Genomic DNA, 24,376 nt, shown 5'->3' with positions numbered 1-24,376 from the left:
AGCATCTTTTTCACCTTCGTGTGTGTGTGTGTGTGTGTGTGTGTGTGTGTGTCTGAATTTCCAATACTTTACATATACATCCTCACCCAGTCAGTTAGGTATTCACAAAACAAGCAGCAAACTGGCTAAGAACCTATGTGTAAGTCCTAGGACCAGCTTACCTGCCCGACATTGAGCAGCTCAACTCTCTCCTTTAGAGCTTCATTTCATGACATTTTAAAGAAGGATGTAGGCTGGAGAGATGGCTCGATGGTTAAGAGCACTGCCTGTTCTTGCGGAAGACCAGAGTTTGAATCCCGTCACCCACATGATGGCTAACAACTATCCATAATTCCAGTTTGAGGGCCCTCTTCTGACCTCCACAGACTTTGCATGTCGTGGGTATACTTACATACATGCAGGCAATTCACTCATATATACAAAAATAAAAAATAATAAATAGAATGTTTAAAAAATAAAAATAAATAAGGATGCTTAGGATAATTTATTAAGCTTTTGGAACTCCTGGGCAGTTTAAATAAGATTATCTATTTCAAAGCACAAATTAAATATCTAGTTAACTGCCACCTAGTAGGTGGTCAACAAAGGAAAATCAAATACAGGCAAGTCAAAACTTTATTCACCACACATTCCTTCGAAATTACTCAAAATGATTTGTTGGCTTTGTCTCTGGCATAGTTGTTTATTTGCTGACCCAAAACTTTGGTTACTTCTTAACTCTCATAATAACTATTTCTGGAGAGTTTCTCTAACTCCTACTTTAGTTAGAATTGATCTGCTTGAATAGTGGCGATATTACTTCTTAAACACTTTAGGTTGTATCAAACATTATTATTATTATTGCTTTTGTAATAAATAATGTCATAATAAACATTTTCCCATAAAGCTTCCTCATATTCAAGGGTTTATTTTTCTTCCAATAATTCAGGATAATTACCCTAAGTGGAATTACTGGGTCTGTATGTGGGTATGTTCATTTGCAAACTTTGCCTATATATTTTCCAATGAGTTTCCAGAAAGGTTTTACTAATAGACTATCTATGTGCCATGAATTTTGCATGACTTTAATACATATTATCCCTTATGTACATCATTATAATACCAGTAACACTGTGTCATACTTTTTCTATATGTTTTCACTTGTACATTTGGGGCCAAATTTGTTGACATGATGCATGAATGAATGAATGAATGAATGGGGAAAAAGGAAAGAACAAAGAAAAAGCTGAGAAGGGAGGAAGGAAGGGAGAAAAGAAAGAAAGGAAGGGAAAAGGAAGGAAGGAAGGAAGGAAGGAGAAAGCAGAGATAGAAAGGAGGGAAGGAAAGATAGACACAGAAGAATGTGCATAATGAATAAATTAAGTATGAAATGGAAAGCATTTCTGGCTTAGCTGCCATCACCAATTAAAGCCTTCCATGGAGTGCTTTTCCTCAAGGAGAGGAAGGGCTGTATGTCACATACCATAGGTGCATATACATGAGTAAATAAATTGCCAACCAATACATTTTTAAAGGGAGACCATTATGTTTATTTATTGAAGCTTTCAAGTGTTACCTTGGATCCTGCAATGAAGTAAATTATTAAGCGCCTCTGTATCTACTTTGAAAAACACGGGTTCTTCTTTTGTGCCTTGTTTCTATTTCTACTCTGAGTCTTTTTTGGGCACTCAGAGTAATTTTGGTGATATCTGTCACTAGAGCTCATCTCAAGAAAATGTCAGAGGCTAATTTTGTAATTTTAAATACACTTCTTACAATGGTTTCTCCAGAGCAGGATTGGGGGGGCAAAGATTTGCTTAACATTTCTCTTTTTTAAAATATTTTTAATGATTCAAGAACTTCATACAGTGTATTTTGATCCTATTCAGACACCCCCTTCCCTCTCCACTCCCACCAGGCCATAGCGAAGAGCCACTACCATTCTGTTAAACATATTATTAAACTGACTCTTAATGACTTATTGTTATACCCATAGATTAGTGCATCTCTCAGCTCTCACTGGAGAAGGTTCTTGCAGCAGATGGCAATAAACACAGAGACCCACAACTGATCAACATGCAGAGAGTAAAAAGCTGTGGCATGCTCAATCCTAAATGACTACCTATGTGGCATCCCCTCCTCCCAAGGCTCAGGGATCATAGTGGAAGAGGTGGTAGGAAAAACTGTAAGAGCCAGAGGCAGCAGATGAATATGAGGAACTGTGTTATCTAGGCACCATAGGGTAATTGAGCATATGAACTCACAGCTCTTGTGAAAGGATGACAAGACCTTTGCAAATCTAAGCCAGACAGGGGCTCAGGATAGATATTTTTAAGTTGCTACATTTATATGTGCTCAAATTATTCCCAGATTTTGTAGGGACTATAGTAAAAAAATTTTCATTTTCATTTGTTCTTTGATTTTTGGTTTTGAGGTGGAGTCTTGCACTGTAGCCAAAACTGATCCTAACTCAGCCCACAGAATGAGCAGTTTATGAAGTTCTAATTGGATTATTGAAAAATCAAAGCGGTGTGTCTCATACTTTGGGGGAGTTCCTTATTATTTTCTCCCAGTTCACCTGTTTTTCTACTCTTTTCTCTTAATTTCATCCTCGAAGAAGCTTTTTCTCTTTCAGAAGCTATAAACTGTAAATCACTGAGCTGGTGTTTGGAGGTGACTGCAGCTTTTGATGACTGCTTCCTCACCCTGAGGAGATCTCACTTTGAAAGTAAAACAAAAATAACTATAGAACTCAGTCAAATGAAAGCAGATGCAACAGCTAATAAATTAGAAGAGTTTCAATATCATCTTGATGCACATCCCAGCCCATTGTTTCCAGTGAGTTCCAGTTCTGTCATCCCCAGCCTCCTCTGTGTAGAAATAGTTGGGGAAGGAATAAGCTTCACAATCAGGCAAATGACTTCTGAGCTTGGTTTGACCATTTTGGAACGGGGTGTTTGTGAGCAAAAAGAATAAGCTCACTGGACCTCAATTCTCTCAATGCAAAATGGACTAATCTTTGATTGTGAAGATGAGCAGAGATAAGGAATATTTGTTCAACCCTAGCATAATCCTTCACTCTTCCCTACATGTCATACTATACCCAAATAACATTCTATCCATCCTTCAAGACATCCTTCAAATGCCACCTTCCACATGAACTCACACCCTGACCCATCTCTGACATCTTACAGCATCAGTTACACACACATCTCATTTAGCTTGTCATCTGCACTACCTGGGGTTCCTTAAGACAGTTCTAGATCTTGATGCTTTTATTTTTAACTGGAGTGATAGGAATATAGGTCCATCCTAATCAATTCTATGTTTTTAGACTACCCAACTTATTTAGTGGAAAGATAGTACTTCAGGATGGGATATGGTGAAATGTCATGGGAAAGGCAGATTACTATTTTGTCAAACATCCCATTTACTTTTGACTATACAAATGAGATATTTGGGTGGATCCAGGTTTTATCCCCTCAACTAGCTTCTGAGGGCAGAGATCAACTTGCTTGTTACCTTGCTTCTTCCCATAGTATTTGGCACAGTGTTTACAGTAGATTTATGGAGACCATTCCAAGGAAATGTTTAGAAGAAGTGTCCAGGAAGCCAGAGAAAATGCACTTGTTAAATGAGAAAAATGTAGATGCCACAGACAGGATTTATTTGGGAAGAAAACTGCAGTACTTGACATCATGTGAAAACAACCTCATACAAATTCTCCCCCTTCAGGAACATTCCGTTGCCCTTTCATTCATACCTTTGTCCTGGCAAGACAAACTGAGAGCCTCCCACTCTCTAGGCCTCTGTTCTCCAAAAATTTATACCTAGGTTGAAGAGATAATGTCTCCAGACCCACAGGAATGATCCTGATAGCAGTACCTACATTAATGAAAATGAGATGCCAAGTTTCACACTTGATAAATGGTGTGACTCATCTCAGAGAGGTTTGGGTCTCATTAACTGGTCCAAAATCTATGTCCCTCATTTATCTCAAAGCTATTCAAGGGCAAGAGCCATACATTAATCATCTTTCTATTCCAGGCTGTACAACAGTGCTTGGCATTCATTCATTCACACAGGTATGCATTCATTCACTTGAGGCATTTTAAAGAGCATTTACTATGTGGCAGGTATAGTGAGTGCCCATCTTGTCTGACCGTCTTCAAGGTCCTCCTAAAGTGAATCATGATCTCATTTGAAGGTGTCAGGTCAAAAGAATTCAATCAAGCAACACGTTTTTAAAGCCTCTGCTATACTGCAGGCATTGGGCACAGAGCAAGTCAGATGGAAACAAGTCTTACCTTCAAAAGCCTCTGCCTAGCAAGAGCGACAGACAACTGAACATAGGTATCCTGCATTTGCATATTCAAATGAACCTGCTATCCCTCTCTTTCATTATCTATTCCATACTTACAGCTCTTTGTGCTGTGTATGTCACTCAGGTTATGCCCTTGCTATTCCCTCCAGTCTGATTCACCTTCTGGTCATCACCTACATTCATGTATAAGCTGCCATCCCTGGGTTCCCTCCTGATTTCGTCAACTATGAGTAGTCTTTTGAGTAACACAAAATGTTTCAGCTTGACTCTAGAGATCTCCCCAATTCATTTACCTCCAAGGTATGGGCCCTAGAGTAGCCTACAAAATGGTGTATAGTAGTAGACACTCTGTGTTTGCTAAAAGAGATTGTGAATGAAGAGGCAGCATAACTTTTCTCTCAGTGAGGTTTGCCAGGGGTCATCCTTCATGTTATGGTAAGTCTAAGTGCTACAATTGTCTTCCTGGAAATGGAGCCTTCCTAGCATGCATGGATGAGGGGGAGGAGTGCTTTAAAAACCATTTTTAATTAGGCAATTATGACAATTAAATATTTGAGACTCAGAGTTTCCGATCCTTATTTGATTTCCACTTTAATTTCCTAATGATGTATGTCTCTGTTCTCATTGTAATCTCTCCCTTTGAATCTGTGCGGAATTCACTTGCTTGCAATAATTGCCTCTCTGTAAGGCCTTTTCTTGTCATGTTCACAATGATCTAACATGGTGGGGGGAGGGACACATCTACTGTTGTGCAGAACATTTTTTTTAAAGAATTGGTGAATATTAGCTTTCTCATTATGTTCCATTAGAGACAATGAGATAAAGAGGTGACAAGGGGGAAAGTGTGGCTCTGACAGTTCTGATCAGAAAGTACATCACTGTGCTTCCTCTTTGTCAGAACTGCCTGAAATCAAGACAGAGTCAGAGGATAGATCTCAACATACACTTCCTAAACGCCTGCTAAGCAAGTCCTGTCGAGACTGAAAACTCAGTTCAGTGGGTCATCAGAACCCAGGGAGGTAGGTATTAACGTTCCTTACTCCACAGATAAGACTCCAGGATCTCCTTCACTATCCAGGGCATACTGTCCTATGAGTGACCAAGCTCTCATCAACGTGTTCCTGAGCCAGTTCTGAGAATCCCATCAGTCACTTCTCAGATTCAGAAGTCATGTGACCTTGAGTAAGTTATTTAAGCCTCTGCTTCTGTTTCCATATGAGAATTGAACTAAGAATGTGTAAGAGTGGCTTGAGAATTATAGTAGCTTTGTAATTAAATGCCTATTATTGTTATTCTTTAGTTAGAGCAAGAGCTTATCACATATGGAATGGAGACCGCAGGAAGCAGCAGGATGCCAGAACCTTTGAGACTTAGATGAGGCAGAGGCAGTGACCTCACATCAGACAGCAGATTGAGTACCCCTGAACCTCAAGTAGCACAGGCCTATGTGGTTCTTAACTTGGGCTCATGTTTGCCTTCTGGCACAGGAAGACTTCTTCCTCTGTGGAACTATAAGACTAAGGAAGGTCCCTTTCTGGTGGAAAAAATTAAAATCAAGCAGTTTACTGAGCAAGAAGTCTAGAAAGGAAGTGGGATGAGGGCAAAAGTCAGGCATCTAGGTATGTAAAGCTTTAGGGTTCAAGGAAATGTTTGACTACTGGAGCAAGTCTCCAGTTGAGAACCTATACCTCCACTACTGATGTCATCACTTACACACCAGGTACAGGGTTAGTGGCTGAGGATGTCACAGTAAAGAAGGCAGAGCTACTGCCACAACAGCTTAGGACAAGAAGAGAGGAGAATCAGGCACTTCAACAAATCTCTGTAGTACAACATGATAAATAACCCTCATGGAAGCACATACATCAAAAGCTTCAGGAAGAACACGAGAGGAGCGGCTGCTGGAATCACCAGCAATTAGTTGCTAGAACTAAAACATTAAAGTCAGAGACTGATGTGTAGCCAAATTGCCAAACACTGTTCAGAGCTCCTTAAAATGGCTCCCTCCCTACTTCAGCTGGAAAGCAGCCCAAGGAAGAGCAGCCAGAGTCCAAAGCCAGGGGGAGGAGAGCAATGAGAAGGCGGCTCATCTCAGCAGGTGATCATCTGCCCCCCACACCCTTCTCCAGTGTTGTGAGGACAACTATTTGGCTGCATCCTTCCCTTTTACAATACTGTGGCAGAGGGGAAGCCTTTGATCTGCACAGAGCTCTCAATGCTCATTGTGATTGGAACACTGAAAATATTTACCAAGTTACCAGATTGATGGCTCTATGTCAGGTTTCATTCAGATCAAATATGGGACGTTATCTTTGTAAGTCGCCATGCGTAGCACCAAGAACAGATAAAAAGCACGCATAACATCAAAGACACCTCCTGTGTCTGCAAGTCATGTGTTTTTTCTGGAACACAGAATGTAACAGTAGCAGGGAACACACAAATAGATGTGTATGCTCACATACTTCATAGGCACATGACTATATATTTGGTCCTCCAGGTATGCGCTTGCCCTCACTTTCCATTTCCTCAGATGAGTGTGTACATGCACTCATACATGCAAACATGGGCTCAGCAGTCCCAGTTGCTACTGTGGCATTTGGCTGGGACTAACAGATGGAAGTCCATCCTAAACCAAGCAGCCATCTTCTCTCAGTGCAACCTTAAAAGCACAGCAGGCTCATTATGATGCTATTATGTGCATTTGTGCAGAGATGGTATGATTAGTCCGGCCACAGAGGCAGTGGAGCCTGCCTGCCTGTCTGCTGCTGCCCACCCAATGCATCCTCAAAGGAAATGGGCTGTGCGTTGTCTCCACACCTGAAATAAATTGGCCCCCTGCTGCTCTCCTGTTTTCGTATCATAACTCTGCTGATAAGCTCACAACTGTAGGGCAAGCGTCTCAAATTCAGTGCCAGGGCCTTTGAGATCTGCTCTTCTCTTTGTCCCTGCTTTGCTTTTCTGCCTTAATAAACTACTTCCCATCTGAGCCCTACCTGATATGTGTAATAAGGATGCTGTTCTAGATCCCAAAGTATCAATTCGGTAGAACTACTATGGAGTTTTAAAGGTGTTGTTCATTGCGTTCCAAGCTTCATGAATCAAGTTTTCCTTGGGTAGGACCCAGGAATATGTATTTTCAAAACTTCTCCCAAGAGATTCTAATAAATATTTGTGAGCCACAGTTTGGCAAGTTTCTCCTGCCAACATCGAGGCATGTGTGGAGTTTTCCAGAGATAGTCTATATTAGTTGTATGTGATAACGAATTAGCTCAAAGCTTAGTGGTTTAAAACTACAGAAAATATTCATCATCTTTAATTGTTGCTATGGGGTAGAAATGGGGATTGTGTTGGGTGAGCCAGGTAGGGTTCAAGGATCATTCGTTTGCAATGGCAATCAAGATGTGACCCATAGTCACTTTCAGGCCTGACTGGGGCAAGAGGATTCATACCCAAGATGGCTCACTCACACCAGGGAAGACAGTGCTGGCTGTTGTCAGAAAGCCCTAGCTCCTCTCCACACATTTCTTTCCATAGGGGTCCTTGAGTGTCCTTCAATATGGTGGCTCACTTCCTGAGAACAAATGATTCAAGCCAAGCAACTCAGGTGTAAGCCAGGATGTCTTTTATGACCAAGCGTTTAGAAGTCACACCTCTAACCCTGCAATAATGAGTTACCCATCCAGATCATGTCTGGTTCAGTGTGGGAAGACATTATATAGACTGTAGCTGTCAGCAGGTGAGGACCTCGGGGATCATCATAGAGAAGTCTGATGAAGATGGAGCCATAGGTAAGAGATAGGAGGGTATCAAGGCACTAATGGTAACAAAGGGATGAGACTTGAGCAACCTATGGAGGCCTCTCTGAGCTCCAAAGCGCCCCACGTCTCAAAGTTCTGCTTAAAGGCTCAGATCCAAGCCCCTAACCTGTATCAGGCATGTAACTTCAGTTATGCTTCCTAGAGGGCAGGATCTGCCTTCCTCGAATACATGGCTTGCTAGAGTAAGCAAGGAAAGGGCTCTGTGCATACCCTCCCAAAGCCACAGGCATCCACACAGACTCTGAGATGCTGCCCCCATTCCCTTTGGCAGAGAAAGAGCCCCAATATTTCCTCTAGTTTCCTTACTAGTCTGATAGTTGCTTGCTCTTCCCTGATCTTTTTTGAAATATATTTAAAAAATTTTTTCTTCCCTGATCTTATCTAGAGATTTTGCTGAAGGTCCATTACAGACAATATTAACCCTCATACTAACCTCGACAGATTAATTTACTTATCATCGTTTACATATAAGGAAAGTGACTCAGAGAGATTAAGTGAGCTTCACACAATGTCTCACAGCCTCCCAGAGACTGGACTCTAGGCAGCTGGATGTAAACCCCAAAGAGCACTAAGTCAGAAACAGACTTCTGGCTGCCTCGATATCAACAAACCACCCACCTAGCATGTGACAAGAGCACTGAAGTTTATCTAGGAGGGAGGTCCCCCTGAAGTCTCCCCAGGGCCACAGGTCATAGACAAGCAAGAGGTTTAGAGTTTCTTTAGGGTAATGAGCCCTCTACACATAGGGTGGCCCCAGACCTTGCTGCTGAAGGTCATCATTGCCCAGTGTTGAGGCACCAGGGCAGAGGTCAAGCTCTCTTGTAACCAGAGAACCCTGAGCTGCTGAGGCCACGCGTGTCAACTTGCTAATGTTTCATGATTGAGATTCAGTCTCTCACTTCCACACAACCTCCCAGAGCAATCATTGCAAAGCGATACCTGCCGGCTGCCCTCCGATTATTTTACAACCCTGCTTCCAGCTGCACCAGTCTCTCCTCTCTGGTTTCTTTTCACTCTCTGCTCCTCCAAGGTGGGGTAGGAGTTGAGGGATGGACAGAGAAGTAGGTAAAAGAAAAGGAATTAATGTCTGTTTGTTTTCTACCACCCCTGCCCTCTGTACCCAGGACTTCCTCTAGGAGGGAGGTCTGAGATGCAGCAGCACTGGCAGGAGGAGACAGCCAGTGTTTACCCAGCACTTACTTGATGCCAGGCATTATTCTGGGTGCCTTGAATATATGATACACTGAATTCCCAGAGCAGCTCTGGAAAACAGTGGGAACTCTTAGAGGCACCTGGCTGCTGACTCTGTTCTCTGAGAATGAAGATGTAGGGTGACAGAGCTAACCACACTTCTCTAGTTGTTTTTCAATGGTGACTGACTGTCTCCTCTCTGGAGGTCACAGAGCTTCGTAACTATAGGAAGACAAAGAAGCCAGATTTCCCTTCCATTAACCTCATTCCCTCCAGCACCCAGGTTGCCATCACCTGCGTGCCGTTCAAATCATGTCTGTGGAAAGTAAGGGCAGCAATGGCACCTACATAAGTGTATGGAGCATTTGTCTGAGCAATTAGGAAAAGCAATTGACATATCAAGCCATTTTTGCATCTTATTTTATGAATTGTGATGATATAGGATATAAAATTTTCATAGGTTATTTGAAAGAAAAATATAAGATTAATATAATATGAGAATACGGAAAAAAATGAAAATAGCAAACAGATAATTGAAAACAAGACAATGCCAGAGCATTTGGGTGTGGTGGCTCGTGCCTGTGAGAGCCTGAGGCAGGAGGATTGTTATGATTTCCAAGCCAGCCTGGGCTATAGTCTGAGACTCAGTCTCAAAACACAAACTGAAACAAAACAAAACCAAAAACTAAACTAAACAAACAATGAAAAAGAAAGAAAAGAAGACAAGAAAACGCCCATGCTGGGCATGAAATTTGAGCCACACGACTTGTATTCAGATCCCAACTGTTGGCCAGCTGCTTGATGGGAAAGTTTAACTTCTATTTGCACTTGTATAAAATGAGAACAATAGCAGGATTATTGTGAACAAAGATTGCATAAGGCTTGTCAAGCTCCATGGACTCCTTTCTCTCTAAGGGTGTGCTCTAAGGTGAACACGAAGCAGAGGTGGGACGCAGGGTCCTGGGTGTGGTGGGTCTGGAATTTAAGTTTGCACACTTAATGTAACATGAACTGCAAAAGTAGCCAAGATGACTGTGGAGCTGATCCAGAGCTTGATCGACCTGGTTGCCTTGAAGCTGTTGGAGAAGAAACAGGCTATAGACTCTTCTTTGATAGAGCAGGGAAGATTCCAGAGGGCAAAGAAGTGAGGTTCCATAGAAAGGAGGCAAAGGGTCTAGAAGTCTAAAAAAGGACTCTGCCAAGAGTTAGGGTGGAGGAAAACAGTGATGGGACACTTGGCTGTAGAAACCTCTATGGCCCGGGGGGGCGGGGGGCAGGGTTACCAGAAGTCTAACTGGCCCTGGGAAAAGAAGAAAGACCCTTCCAGAAGCCCATGTCTTGGAACAGAGCAGACTGGGCAGTGCAATGCTAGAGAGCAAGAGTTTTGAATCAGACACTTAGATTAAATCTAATCCACTGTCTCTGAGTACTAGCTTCTTTGTAATATGGAGGTAATAATTATGCAGTATCTCCTTCATGCAATTGTTAAAAGGATTAAAGAGATGATGTACACAAAACACTCAATGCTATGCATTTGATAAATCCACTACAAGCATACTCTGCTTTATTATCAGTACCTAGCACAGTACCTCAAGTACAGGAAATACAAGTTTTCATAAACTTGTTAAACAAATGTAAGTGAGCTCTTTAACCATCAGCCACCTCAACAGCGTTTAAGTGAAAGTGAGCTATATTGTAGTTTCATGATAGAGAAGAAAAGAAAATTGGCAGAATGACCCAGAGTCTGAGAAAAAATATGCCTTGGTGCCTCACTCATAGGATGCTTCCCAGATGATCTGATTTCTAGCATTTCTAGAATCACAGGCTCTTGGAGTAGAAGAGGACCCTGGTTTAACCATTTACCATACAGATGGAGCTCAGAGAGGCCACTGGCTCCGCAGGAATCAGTGGCATAGCAAGGACTAGGACCTGAGTTACTCACTCCTGATAGGAATGCCAAATGACCTTCCTTGTAAGTGTCCTTTGCTCCAGAGCTGGATCTGGGCCTGGGTCCCTCCCTTCATAGGCATAGTCAGCTGGAAGTCCCTCCCTTCTTGGAATCATCCATTAGGAACCTTGTATTCTGATTTTGAACAGACTGGCTGCCCTATTCACATACTTCAGAGAGTTTAAGGAGAAATTTAAAAACAAGTGTTTTGTGACAGAAAAATACCAATAGGACCCAGCAGGAAGCAAGTGCCTGCTGCTATTTCTTCTTCCACAAGGAAGGGGAGAAGAGTCAAAGGCCTGCAGCTGTTAGAAGCTGTTAGAAGTCAGGTAGATCCTAACAGAAACTCGGCTGGGGAGGGTAGATGTGGGAGAGGGAGACGCTGCAGCAGCATGGTACAAGTATAGTTAAAGGTTGTGACACTGTGATATGATAAGGAATATATATATTGTGGTCTTCATCCACAATTCTTACAACTGTGTAAACAGTGGTGCTAAAACCTTTTACTCTGAGACCGGGTTTTGGACCTTCATTCCTGACACAGAACTCTAAGATGCTTGTAATTCCCTACATCTTCTGTGGAGTTTGAACAAGGGGCAGAGGGCACAGAGCTGCCTAATTCCTTTACAGAAAAGTAAGTTATTTCCAGATGCTCCTTTGGGGAAGAACTGCCTGGGTGTCAAGGAGAGTTTTGAAGGAAACTGGGAAAGTACCACACTTTTGAGGCATAAATATATTCAAGATGAATGAAAACATGTTTAAGTCTCTGTGATTTGTGAAATGAATCCCATTAAATATTTTTTGAAGTAAACAATTAAGAAATCAAAATTCACAAATGATTTCTTTTGGCTTTAGACTGAATTTCTTCGTATGAGTTCAGATGTAACCTAGACCATATGAGCCTTAGTTAATACCGAGGTTAGAGTCTAATTCCCTGAAGCATCTTTTCTGTAGCTGTCTTGTGGTTGTGATTCTGTTTTGAAGCTTCTTGAACAAAATCCTTCCTAAAAACCTACTCATGAGCGCCACAAAACTCCTGGCAGAGTGCATGTGAAGAGCTTTTATAAAGCATCTACTATATAGGTGTTTTGTCAATTCCTAGGCCAATTTAGAGGTAAATCATATGGATTTGGCAGTAATAGTGGAAAGTCAAGCAAGCTAAGAAGGCAATTCAGTATAAGCGTGTGCAGGGTTTCTATTATCTGTCCCTAGGATGTGGTCTTGGGAAAGTTTCTTCATCTCTCTGTACCTCAGTTGCCTCATTAGGCATAATATTAGTGCCTATTGTATAGTGTTGCTGTGATAATTATATGGGTAAATATCTTTATGGTTCTTAGAATAGTACCTGAAATGTAGCATGCACTATATTATTGTTGCCTATTAAGTGAATTGATTGCCAAGGTGAAGAAACCATGAGACAAACTCTCAAAGAAGGTCACATTTTATGAATTCTCTGTGATCTCTGAGAAAAAAAAGGAGTGGTTTTGAACAGGGTTTGGCAAGCCATTGTCCACATGCCCAAGTATGCCATTAATATATTATTGGTGTATAATGACCAGAGCTGTGGAGAGAGACCTAGTGGCAACCACAATCTTCTGTGCACAGTTTAGCTAGGTTAAAGGCAGGAAGAGGAAGTGAGGCACTTGTATTTTGTGCTCAAGATTATGTTCACCCCTCTTTTAGTCCTTCAGACAAGCTAATACAAACAACACCCTAATCAGCTAGAAGCCAAAAGAAACCAGAAACCAGCAAGGAGCCCCCAGGTTCTGTTTCTACTCTTAATTTATTTATTGATTTTTGTATGTGTGTGAAGTAGGTGTATATGTGTATATATGATGTGTGTGCATGTATGTGTGTACATTTATGTGTGAGAACAGAGCTATACCCATACTGCAGCACACAAGTGGTTGGAGAACAGCCTCTCAGGTGACAGTCTTCACCATCCACCTTGTTTTGAGACAAGGTCCTTGTTGTTAAATGCTTCATAGACCAGACTAGCTGGCCCAGGAGCTTCTGGGGATCCTTCTGTCTCTCCCTCCCATCTTACTGTAAGACAGACATGTCACCTTTCCTGGCTTTGTATGGGTTCTAGGGATTCAAACTCAGGTCCCCATACTTGCTCAGCAAGTGTTTTACTCACTGAGCCATCCCCCCAGCTCTTCTGTTCCTACTCCTTATCTCTTTCCATGTTTTTGTCTGATTGTACTCATTTTTTAACTCTTTAATTTTCTATTCTCTTTCTTCCCTTTTATTTTGGTCTTTTTTGAGACAGGGTCTCCCTATAGCCCTAGCTGACCTGGAACTCTTTATGTAGACCAGGCTGGCCTCAAACTCACAGAGATCTGCCTGCCTCTGCCTCCCAAGTGCTGGGATTAAAGGTGTGTGCCACCACGCCTGACTTTCTATTCTCTTTCTAGCCCTCTTCTTTTCTCTTAGGATTTGGCCTCCTGGATGCCTTAGTCAATGTGCCGTCTCAGTCCCTGAGCATCAGAATTTGCCTAGGGCTACACGGTCCCCCTAGGTGGAGATCAAATGACCACTAATATTCCTTTTCCCATTCCTCATAATGAGGAAAATGAGAACCACTTTGGAAAGGTGTCTGCTCTTAGACTGCATTGTCCACCTGCCCTAAGATCCTATGGAGAAGCAGATGTGCTCTGTGGGCAAAGGATTAGGTAGAATCCACTCTTCAACGTCATTGTCATTGCCTGGGACTGGGACTTTCCTACACGTCTCCCCTCCAAACAGCCTGCCAGACCCCACAGTAATACAGTACACAAACTGGTGCCTGCCTTCTGGGAGCTCGTGTTCAAAGATTTCGTGATCCCAGGGATCTTCATGCCAATTGATCTTGCGCAACTCACAGAGCTCTTGGCACCTAATATCCCCTCCCCCGAGGTGGTCAGTTCCCATAGCTCATTCGTTGTTGCCAGGAGGAATTGCCAAAACTGGTGTCTCACATAAATGCCTCTTTGAGGTAAACACCTGGCATTGCAGGACCATGAAGGGCATCTCAGTTCATTCCAGAGTTGGGTGGCATCCAAGTCCTCATTAACTTTTTGAGATGGGTTTCAAGATGCTGGAAACGTGCTCTAATTTAATTGAGATCCACATCTAACCACAGTCACTTCATCTAATGCTTCCCCTTCTCCTCCAGCTCTGGCTTTACAAGTAGCACTGAGGGGGAAGAGCAGCACTGGTAGAGGAGCTGGGAGACAATAGAAATTTTTCTAGCAAACAGCCCACCTGGCCCCATCCCAAATCCCAGAGCCCCAACAGTAACAGTGAAATGGGCCAGTTGTTTTCTTTTTCTTACAGAAAGCAAACACTGGAGTTAGCCTGTTCTCCATGGCAGTTACAACTTGTTTGACATTTGAGTTAGTGGTGCTGAAAAGAGGAAAATCTACCCTCCAGGAAGGAATGCTGTTTCCATGGCTAATTGACTGGATGACACTTCCCTCCCATGTTCCCTCCCTCCTGGGCCTGCCAGGCAGCCTAGCTAGGTTATTTGCCATGGATGATGTCCTCAGTAATTTATTACACCAAGCCAGAGGAATGCCAGGCTGCCAAGTCTGCAGTGTGTTCCCCATGGTTTACAGGAGCCATTACCAGCTCACAGTGGACACGCATTTATTCTCTATCAAATAAATGAGTGACTGATCATAGAACTGCGGTCATAGGAAGTAAAAGGCTTTTTAGTAATTGCCAGCCCCAAAGTAAGCATTGAACCCTTGCAGGGGAAAGACGTGCAAATCAGCTCCTGATGTCCTTCTGTCTTCCTGAGGGGCATGAAGTCACATCACAGGGCTTATTAGCCATGACAGACTGCCATGGAAGCCCACCTTCTACCCATGGAAACATCAGCCACTGCCCTTTCTGTTTTCTGGCCAAACCGGGTTAGTGTGGCCCTTCACCAATTTGTAGATCCAGCAGAAATTCCGTTAAAAAGGCAAGGTGCTTAGCTTCTCGAATTTTGCCTACACTCAAATTATAAGAGTATAAATACAGATGCTCATCAGTAGGTATGGATGGAGCCTGAGAGTCTGCATCTCTAACACCTCCTAGATGATGCTGATGCTTCTCAATAGACCACACTGTTAGTAGCAAAAACCCAGAGCAGTTGCTCAAATCTGCCCTAACCCTGCAGATACCCTAGAGGCCCCATGCTCCATTTCAATTTAATTAATATGATGTCCAGCTAGGGGAGAGTTTTTGTCATGAGTTCCCCCAGTATATACAGTATTGGAGTGATTTGCACTATAGGCTTGAATATATATTAACTATTTCAGGAAAGACATACAATAAGAAGTGATAGTAGTTGTTCATGAGAAGAAAAACTAGAAAAGTATGTCCCATGTTTTAATTGTTTGCATACTGAAAAGTACATATATAACTATTTCAAAAGTATTAAAACATTTTAAGAAACAAAGAACTGTCTGGGTGGTCTCTGTGATTATCAGGCGTTGTGGTCTGATTATGACTCTCCTCCCCCAAATTCAGAACATCAAAATGTGTCTGTATTGGAGAAGGGGGCCCTTAAAGAGGTAACAGAAGTTTCATGAATTCATATGGAGATTCGAATCCTGAACAAATACTGACTTTATATGAAAAGGAGATTACAACAGAGACACGGGCATTCACAGAGGAAAGACCAAGTTGGAAATGAAAAGAGGGAAAGATTATTAGCCTTTTGTCAACTAGTAAAGCGTTTTCAGAGGAAAGGCATCTTTTCTGCATCTTGATTTTGTACTTGTAACCTCCAGAACTATGAGAAGAAAACTTTCTGCTCAAGCCACTTGGTCTTAGGTGTCATTCATAGCACCCCTAGAAGACTTAATTCTCTGGGGTTTACTGCCACTGATTTGGTGGATCAAGCAACTGACTTGCAATAATACAAATATGACCTGTTCAGCCCCTAACTTGCCAATAAATCAAGGAAAAGAAGTCACCCAAGACATCCTACAATTTGCTCCTATTTGGAAGTGGATATTCTATCTGCATGTAAAAAGAACAAGAAAAGGGAAGCATATTAAGCATTAGTTATCATGTATTATAGTCCAATGAGTTTTCAATTTGGTAAAGCACAAACAGGTTTTAAACACAAATTATTACACACACACACACACACACACACACACAAATCTCTAAGTAAGACCATTGAAACAGAGCTATTCTAGTTAAAAAAGGTGAATGTTCAAATTTTATTCTTTTAATGAGGACCCTCCATTACCTTTCCATGAAGCATAGAGGATCTGGGTTATGGTCTAAGAATCACCAATCTGGTCTCATACTGTTATATTCTAGATATGGAAACTGAAGCCTAGTGATACTGAGTTCCTCATCTCAGAGTCACCCAGTGAGTCAGTACGAAAGCTGAGCTCATTAATCTTTTTGTTCTGCATTTGGTGAGGCATCAAAAATAATTCAGTGTCACTGGTAAAATATGAACTATAAGTCCTATTTTTTCCTTCAAACTGTACTCAGTATTACTTGCAAGAGAAGTAGTATTCTACATGAGAATCCAATTATATTCACCCCAAGTATAGACAGAGATGGAGTCCTGGATGCATGAAGAATAGTAAAACTTAACCTTATTTAAATTTCCACTTATCTCCTGAAACTCACCAAGTGACCTTAACTTCCAAGGTTGACCTTCGTCAGTGCTATGTGACTATGTTGTAAAAGACAAACTTTGGAGAAAGAGGCAGTAGTCCAGTTAAATAGGCTCAAATAGATTTGGAAGGAGGGAAAATAACCAAAACATAAAGAACAAAGACTTTGAGAACAGAAAACCTCGTATAATATGGACTCTGTGCTCCTCAGCTCCAGCTTCCGTTTTCATACTTTGTCTCCTTTCAGAAAACCCAGTTTCCCCCCAAGCTGTCTCCTGATTGACTTTCATGTGATATGGTTACTCGATAGCACCGATCAGTTAATCCTTCCATATGGTTAGAATTAAGCCACCAATCCGTGCTCATTTCCCCCTTCACTTGTACTAATTTCTTGTGAAAAATTATCCTTCTAGCTGAATTAGCCTCATTCCATTACCATCAGGTTCATTTTTCCCCTGGAAACTAAAAGAGTTCTTGAGGGATGGGAGGCTTGTCAGAGTGCTTCTCTGTCTTGACATCCTGTACACTTTTCTGTTTGTTCCAAAATTTAAGGACCACATGGCAGAGATAGTTTTATATTCAATGACTTCTTAGATTTCCTACAATCTAGGGACTGGTGATGTGACATTTTTGCCAAGATGAGGTTCTTGCTTTCAGAATCCTCTGCTTCTCCCCTCACCTCCAAAGTAAGACAAACATCCCTTTGTTTTAACCTGACCCTTCAAGGCCAATATCATGAAGTTATTTTCTTATCATGGCCATATATTTTGAGTCCTAATGCCTCACCACACTTGCCACAGAAGAATCTGAACTGGTCTTACAGTCCCAGTTTTCATTTGGAATAAAGGCTTTAGAGTAAGAGCTTTCAGAGCTAGAGAAACGGCTCAGTGGTTAAGAGCACTGGCTGCTCCTGCAGGGTGCCTGGGTGTGGTTACCAGCATCCACATGGTGGCCTCAAACCATCCAGTTCCAGAGGATCTGACTCCCTCTTCTGGCCTCTTTGGGCACTGCACACTCCTGGTGCATTTTCATACATACATGCAGGCAAAACACTCATGCACAAAATAAAAATAAAGTATTTTTAAAAAGAATAAGCATTTTCCATAAACTAAGTTTATGGAGCAAGATTTAAATGAAGGTGTAAGAATAGGTTATCCAGACCCTCTTAACACCTAATCCAACACCTTGCCTCATGGCAGTTTTGCTGACTGGCTCCATTGTCTTTCTGAGGGGAAACACAATTTGTGAGACTTCAAATTTGGCTTGAGTCCTATCAGGCTGGTAAGCCATGGACCCTGAACAGTCACAGTAGACCTAAGTATTCCTGAATCCTCAGGTGGGCTAAGTTTTGAGTTCTGGCAAGGTTTAAATCTTGAGCTCTGGTTTCAGTTTTCTTCTCTCAGGGCTGTTTTTCATTCAGACACCCATTGGCAACAGCAGGAGCAAGCCCATTATTCTGTTCCTTTCATGACTCTTGTTTCATTCTGCCCAAGCTGGCTGCACACAAGCTCAGTACTACACAGTGCAAGCAAAGATAGGATTCCTGCCCCAAGGGTCCGGCAATCTCATATTTTCCTCTCTGCTGCCTCTATTTTTGTTCCAGTGTACCATAAGTTCTGAAGCCTTGGCGGTCCTGAAACACTTTACTGTGTTTTGTTTTGTAGGAAAGACTTGGGTTTTATGGCTGTGGGTTATAAAAGGCTTTTTCCCTCCTCCTTTGCTCCTCCCAGGAAATTTGATGGGTGTGACCATTACCAGTGAGCCCTGCTGGGAAAGTCTAGGCCATGGTTAGCTTTCAGCTTAATCCATGACTCGCTCCTTTTTGGCCATGACCTGGTCCTAATTTTGTCCCCCTCTGGCTGGTTTTGTTTATTGGCATTAATGTTTCATATTAAAATTTAATATTTAACTTTTGCTTTCAATATTTAATGTTCTGCATCTTACATTTGGATGTCTCCCTTCTGGGAGCGGTCAGCTATACTGCATGATGCAAGAGCTAATCCTTTTGACTTCCAGTAAAATGAGCTCCCCCTTTCTTTCCTTGTTCACCATCGCTCTGCATTCAATCCATCATGGTACTGCCTGACATTGCTGTCTTTTGCCCATCCATTCCTTTGACACATATTTTTGGGGTGCCAACTCAGACATTATAAAAAGTGCTTATAGAGACAACCAAAAAGGAATAAGACTCAAGTCTTACTTTGAAGTAACCAGAGAAGCAGAATCATAGAGTTAAACTGAGTTAAAAGAGTTTTATGGAAATACAGTGGAGAGAGACTAGCTCCATGTTAGGAGCCAGGGAAGGTTTTCAGAAGAGAAGTCATCTGAAGTGGGTATTAGAAGGAGCAGACTGTGTGGGAAAGGCATTCTATGCACAGCAGGCAAAGGCATCAACATAGAAAAACATAATTAACAATGATGATTAATAATGATGGTAAGGCTGCATTTGTGGAATGATGAAGCAATTGATTATTACTGGAAACTGGGCTGGGGGAGGTGAGCAAGATGCAAGATGAGCCTGGTGACATAGTTTGGTACTCCATTATGAACAGCTTTGTAAACTATAGTAAACAGCTTGAGCATAGTCACTTGTCCAAAAAACAAAACAAAACAAAACAAAACAAAAAACAAAACCTGTGATAGCTATTATCACCAAGAAAGTCCTGGGCCATCTTCTCTGTAAAATGCTGTCAGAAAATTCCCCTTACCATTCCCCTTACCTGAAGAAGAAAGCTGAGTCTGACTCACAGACAACATTTAACTTATTTTCTCTTTTGAACAAGATTTGTTTATGTGCGTGAGTGTTTCAGCTGCAAATATGTATGAGTACCATGTCCTTGCCTGTTGCCTATAGAGGCCAGAAGAGGGCATTGGATCTCCTGGACCTGGAGTTACAGGCAATTGTAAGCTGCCTTATGGGTGCTGGGAACAGAATCCTGGTCCTCTGCAAGAGCAGCCAGTGCTCCTAACCTCTGAGCCATCTCTCCAGCGCCTATTCAACTTCTTTTGAGTGAGATAAAGAAACTATTCTTTGAGATACTTGCCTTTGCGGAACTTAAGATACAGTTAAGAAAATGAGGCAAATACTAAGAACCCAGTACTTAATTACATGGTGAGAAACAAAGTTCAAGAGTTGGAGAAGGGATCTTTACACTCTAACCATCTGTTCTTTGGAGCCTGAATGCCTGGGCTTTCTTATCTGATGCAGTTGAAGTTCACTTTTGCAGATCACTTACCAGGGCCTCAGGGAAGTATGGGTAAAGAGAAAAGAACAGACATAAGTAAAATGGGTGACCAGAACTAAAGCTTGGTAACTTGAAGTTGGCCACTGAGTAAACAAAGTTATAGTTAGTTAACAATGGACAGAAGGGACCATGGGTATACTGAATGAGGTGGAACAATTCAGAGCTAAAGTTGTCATCTTGCTTGGCTTACTGAAGTATGTCTAATGTGTCTCACTGACCTGATGACAAAAATCTTTTTAAAATTCTAACTACAAATATTTTCGCTGGTTAGAAAAGGAATATTTATAAGTTTATTTTTCAATTCACAGAAACAAAAGTAGAAAGTTAAAAAAAAAAAGCATCTTCTATTTCAGCTGTGGATAACCACCACGAAGGCATACACATTTAAAATATTTGTAAATACACATTGTACAATGGGATGAATACTCTCTGCTTTATGGAGAAATGGCACTGGTACATTAGATCTGTGGTTGACCAGAGAGTTGCTAATCCAAGTACAGCCAGACATTGGAAAAAGAATATCCTGAACTGGAATTCAGGAGCAGAGCACAGCAAATTTCCATGTGGGTAAACTAAAGGCCAAGTTGGTACCCAAAGCCAGGCTGGCCGGGAGCCTAAAGTAAGCAAGACTCACAAGTCAAGTCAAGAGGCCACCACAAAGAATCTGATAGTGAGAACTGTACTCGGAGAAAGCATTTATCTCAGTAGTGGGGACCACATAGAGGCTGCTGCTGCAAAACTTCAAACACTGTTGGGGAAATAAACATTCAGTTAAGGATAGCTTGTTGGAAACAGGATGGAATTCTCAGCTTTGCCTCTGAGTGTTCCTTTCCCTTGTTAGAGATATGGATAGTAAGAGTAAGACCCACCCTTCCAAAGTCACAGAGCTACAAATGAGAATCCCGAGTTGTTCAGTTACCAAGTGCGCAAGTATGTGTTGAATATCTACCACATGCCAGGGCTCTCTTCTAGGAGATAGAAGCAGAAACTAAACAGAGTACACAGAACTCTGTCTCTCAGGTAACATATATTCTAGAGAGTTCAGAGCATGTGAAAGTGTTTCATACGCTGTAATTTTTACTTAATATCAATTGCTGCATGTGACATAGGAAGCTCCTATGTTTTACTAGGTTACATGTTGCACTCGAGCAGTGAGAAAATCAAGTAGAAGGGAGAGAAGCCCCACAAATGAGGCTGGGTTTCCCATAATATCTGGCACACTGAGATGTTAAAATATTCTGAGTAGCAGTACATAGCCAGGAAGAGGAGTGTCGATTCTAAAGAGGATCCCTGACACCCAGAGTATATGCTGGTCCCGATGCCCCTTTTCTCTGATCTACTGGGAAGACTAACCTTACACTGACTTCCTAATTATAACCAGCTTGAAGTAGTAGAGACTTCTGGCTGGAGGTCAAATTAGGCGAGAGGTTTTGAAGAGTCATTCATAGGACTGGAAAAGGAAAGTATGTAAGGGGAGGGTGGGGGCACTAAACACAGAGCAAGCAACAAGTAACAGATTGTTAGTTCACATGTTATTCCATTTACTCACTCTTACTAACTGATAATCACAGCTAATATCTTTTGAATGAATATCCTGTGCCAAGTATTAGGTGTAGATTTTCATATACATTATGATATGGCATCCTCTCAACCCCTCATTCATTGAGCAAATATTTATGGGGCCTTTCCTATTGAAGTCAGGTATTGCTACTCATTCCACCTGACACATGGGAACTAAGAACACAGAGAAGCTTATTTGCTTAACTATGAAGTCACATAGACTGAAGTTATACATATAACCTTTATACACTGTGCTATAGAACTAAGATTCTGATATGTCTTAGCCCTCTAAAACACTGTTTTTGTCATTGCTATCCTTAATTGGCAGACAAATGAAACCCAGGAAAGTGATATAACCTGTTCAAAGACACATAATAAAAGGACTCCAGTGGGATTTGAACCCAGATCTCTGTTCCTGCCTTGTACTATAAAGTGCTGCTTTTGGACACATCTAATGATGATAATGATGACCCAATCAGGAATTGTTTTTCACTTAGTTCCTGAGCACAAAGGCAATCATAGCCTTGTGTGTACACTTCCAAAAATATAGCCAAGGGCTCCTGTCGTCACTTCCTCCCTTAGAGTTGTCATTAGTAGAAACACAAGGCATACACTGAGGCCATGCCTTCTGACTGCCTCCAGTCACTAAAGCTGACATGATTGATTCTAACCTGTTCACTATCCTATGGCTTGTCTTCAGGCCACGCAAGACCTTGTGTTCTACAGGGTCTTAAGTGATCACTTCTTGTCTCTCTCACTTCTCTCTCTTACTCTCCCCTTCTCTTCCATGGTCACAGTCTTTCCCAGGTTTCTGCTGTGATGGAACAGAGATAGGGCTGCAGAACAGGAGCAGGAAAACATGCCTTGGGCTGAGCTGAGCCCACAGGTGACCACTACCAGCCTGATTTCTCAGCCAGTCAAGTCAGCCAACTGCAGGGCAGCAGACACTCTGGGTTCTGAATTCCCTCTGGATTATTCATGAATGTACACCATCACTTCTGACAGTCACAGGCAAATCCCAGATCAAATTTTTCTTTTCCCCCGAGAAGGACCCTATCAATATCTGGGGTCAGGCAGATGTACCATCTAGCCTTTCTTATCTGGGCTCAGGGTGGTTGGAGGCCACTTGGAGTTTACCAACCTGGATTAGATTTCCTCCTGCTCATTGTGTCCTGGTGAGTGAGCTCAGAGGTTGGGTAATTATCTAATGGTTTAGGGGTAACTCTAAGGTAGGTTCGGTACAGTTCTAACCCATCCTATTGCAGGGCAGCCCTCCAGTCTTCAGTGCATAACGCTTATACCATGCTCATCCTCCTTAAACTCCTTTACTGTATTACCCCAGCCCTCCACCTTTGTTGCGCTGCATGGTATACAGTGTAGTCCAGCACAATAGCATATCCCAACCAGATATCAGGTATGTCTCTAGTAATTTATACCTTAGAGCTGTAAGGGTAGCCACGATTGGAAATATGATTATTATAGTTGTTAAAGCTCATTAGCACAAACTTAGGTTCATCACTATTATGCTTCTGTAATTGGATTTTTAATGAAATCAACTAGTTTATTTTTATGTGCAATAAGTTTACATAAAAGTGGATAAGTTGTTAAAGCTGTAATGAAATGCTTCTTCTTAAAAAAAAGTATATAATAAAAAATGTAGATAAGTTGTTTTTTTTTTTAAAGAGGACACAAGTTTGGGGGTGGTTTGGGGGAATGAGGAGAAAGGGTTGAATATGATCAAGACACATTATATGAAATTCTCAAATAGTTAATACAAATATTTTAAAAGTGAAATCATCATACTTAACAATCACACAAGTGCATGCTAATGATAAAGGGAACTTATCAAGCATTCTAAGTACTTTTCCATTTTGAGACAGGATTATCTAGGCTGGCCTTGAACTCCTGGGCTTTAGTCTCAGCCTCTTAAATAGCTGGGTGTATTAAATTGAGGAGCAGAGAATAAGATAGGGCCTTGCTATATAGTCCAGGCTAGTCTTGAACTGACTATATGCCCTAGACTATCCTCAAACTCATAGCAATCTTCCTGCTCCAGCTTCCCAAATGCTAAAATTAAAGGTATGTACCACCATGCCTGGCTTTTATATGATTCTTTACTATACATCTTACTTTTACAAAAAAAACGCTGTATGTTTAATGTATATAATTTAAGGGCATTACATACTCCATGAAACTATCAGCACACCAAGGTAAGAAACGTGCCCATGTCCATTCTGCATTTTGCTATACCACCAAATTACATCTGAACCATGTGATCTGAGGAAAAAGACAAAAACTCAGTTTCTTAATTTGAAAAATTAGGACATAACTCTGGGAAATGATGTATTAAATACATATATATTGATTTTATAGAATGTGCCAGGAACTGTTCTTTGTTCTTTTGCATAACCATGCCAGTGATGGTGAATGAAATAAACATCTCAGGTCTATTGTCTAGTGGATTTCAGTAAAGCTTAATGAAACTCACTGAGGGTTCCTAATGGAACCTGGAAAGTAGTATAAAACCTCAATGTCTAATCCTTGAGATAATCTTCTGAAGAAGGTACTGTGGTAAATCACTATTTTATAGGCAACCTAAATGCACAAGTCTAAGTTCAACATCCAACAAGTGGTAGAGACAGGATTTGGTCAAGCAACCAAAGCAAAGCTTAAAGTACTTATCAGGTAACATCTGAAAC

Source organism: Nannospalax galili, unplaced genomic scaffold, assembly GCF_000622305.1.
Source record: "Nannospalax galili isolate Female #2095 unplaced genomic scaffold, S.galili_v1.0 scaffold11, whole genome shotgun sequence".
NCBI lineage: Eukaryota > Metazoa > Chordata > Mammalia > Rodentia > Spalacidae > Nannospalax > Nannospalax galili.
The sequence above is the reverse complement of the archived record's forward strand: the minus strand, read 5'-3'. Positions refer to the sequence as shown.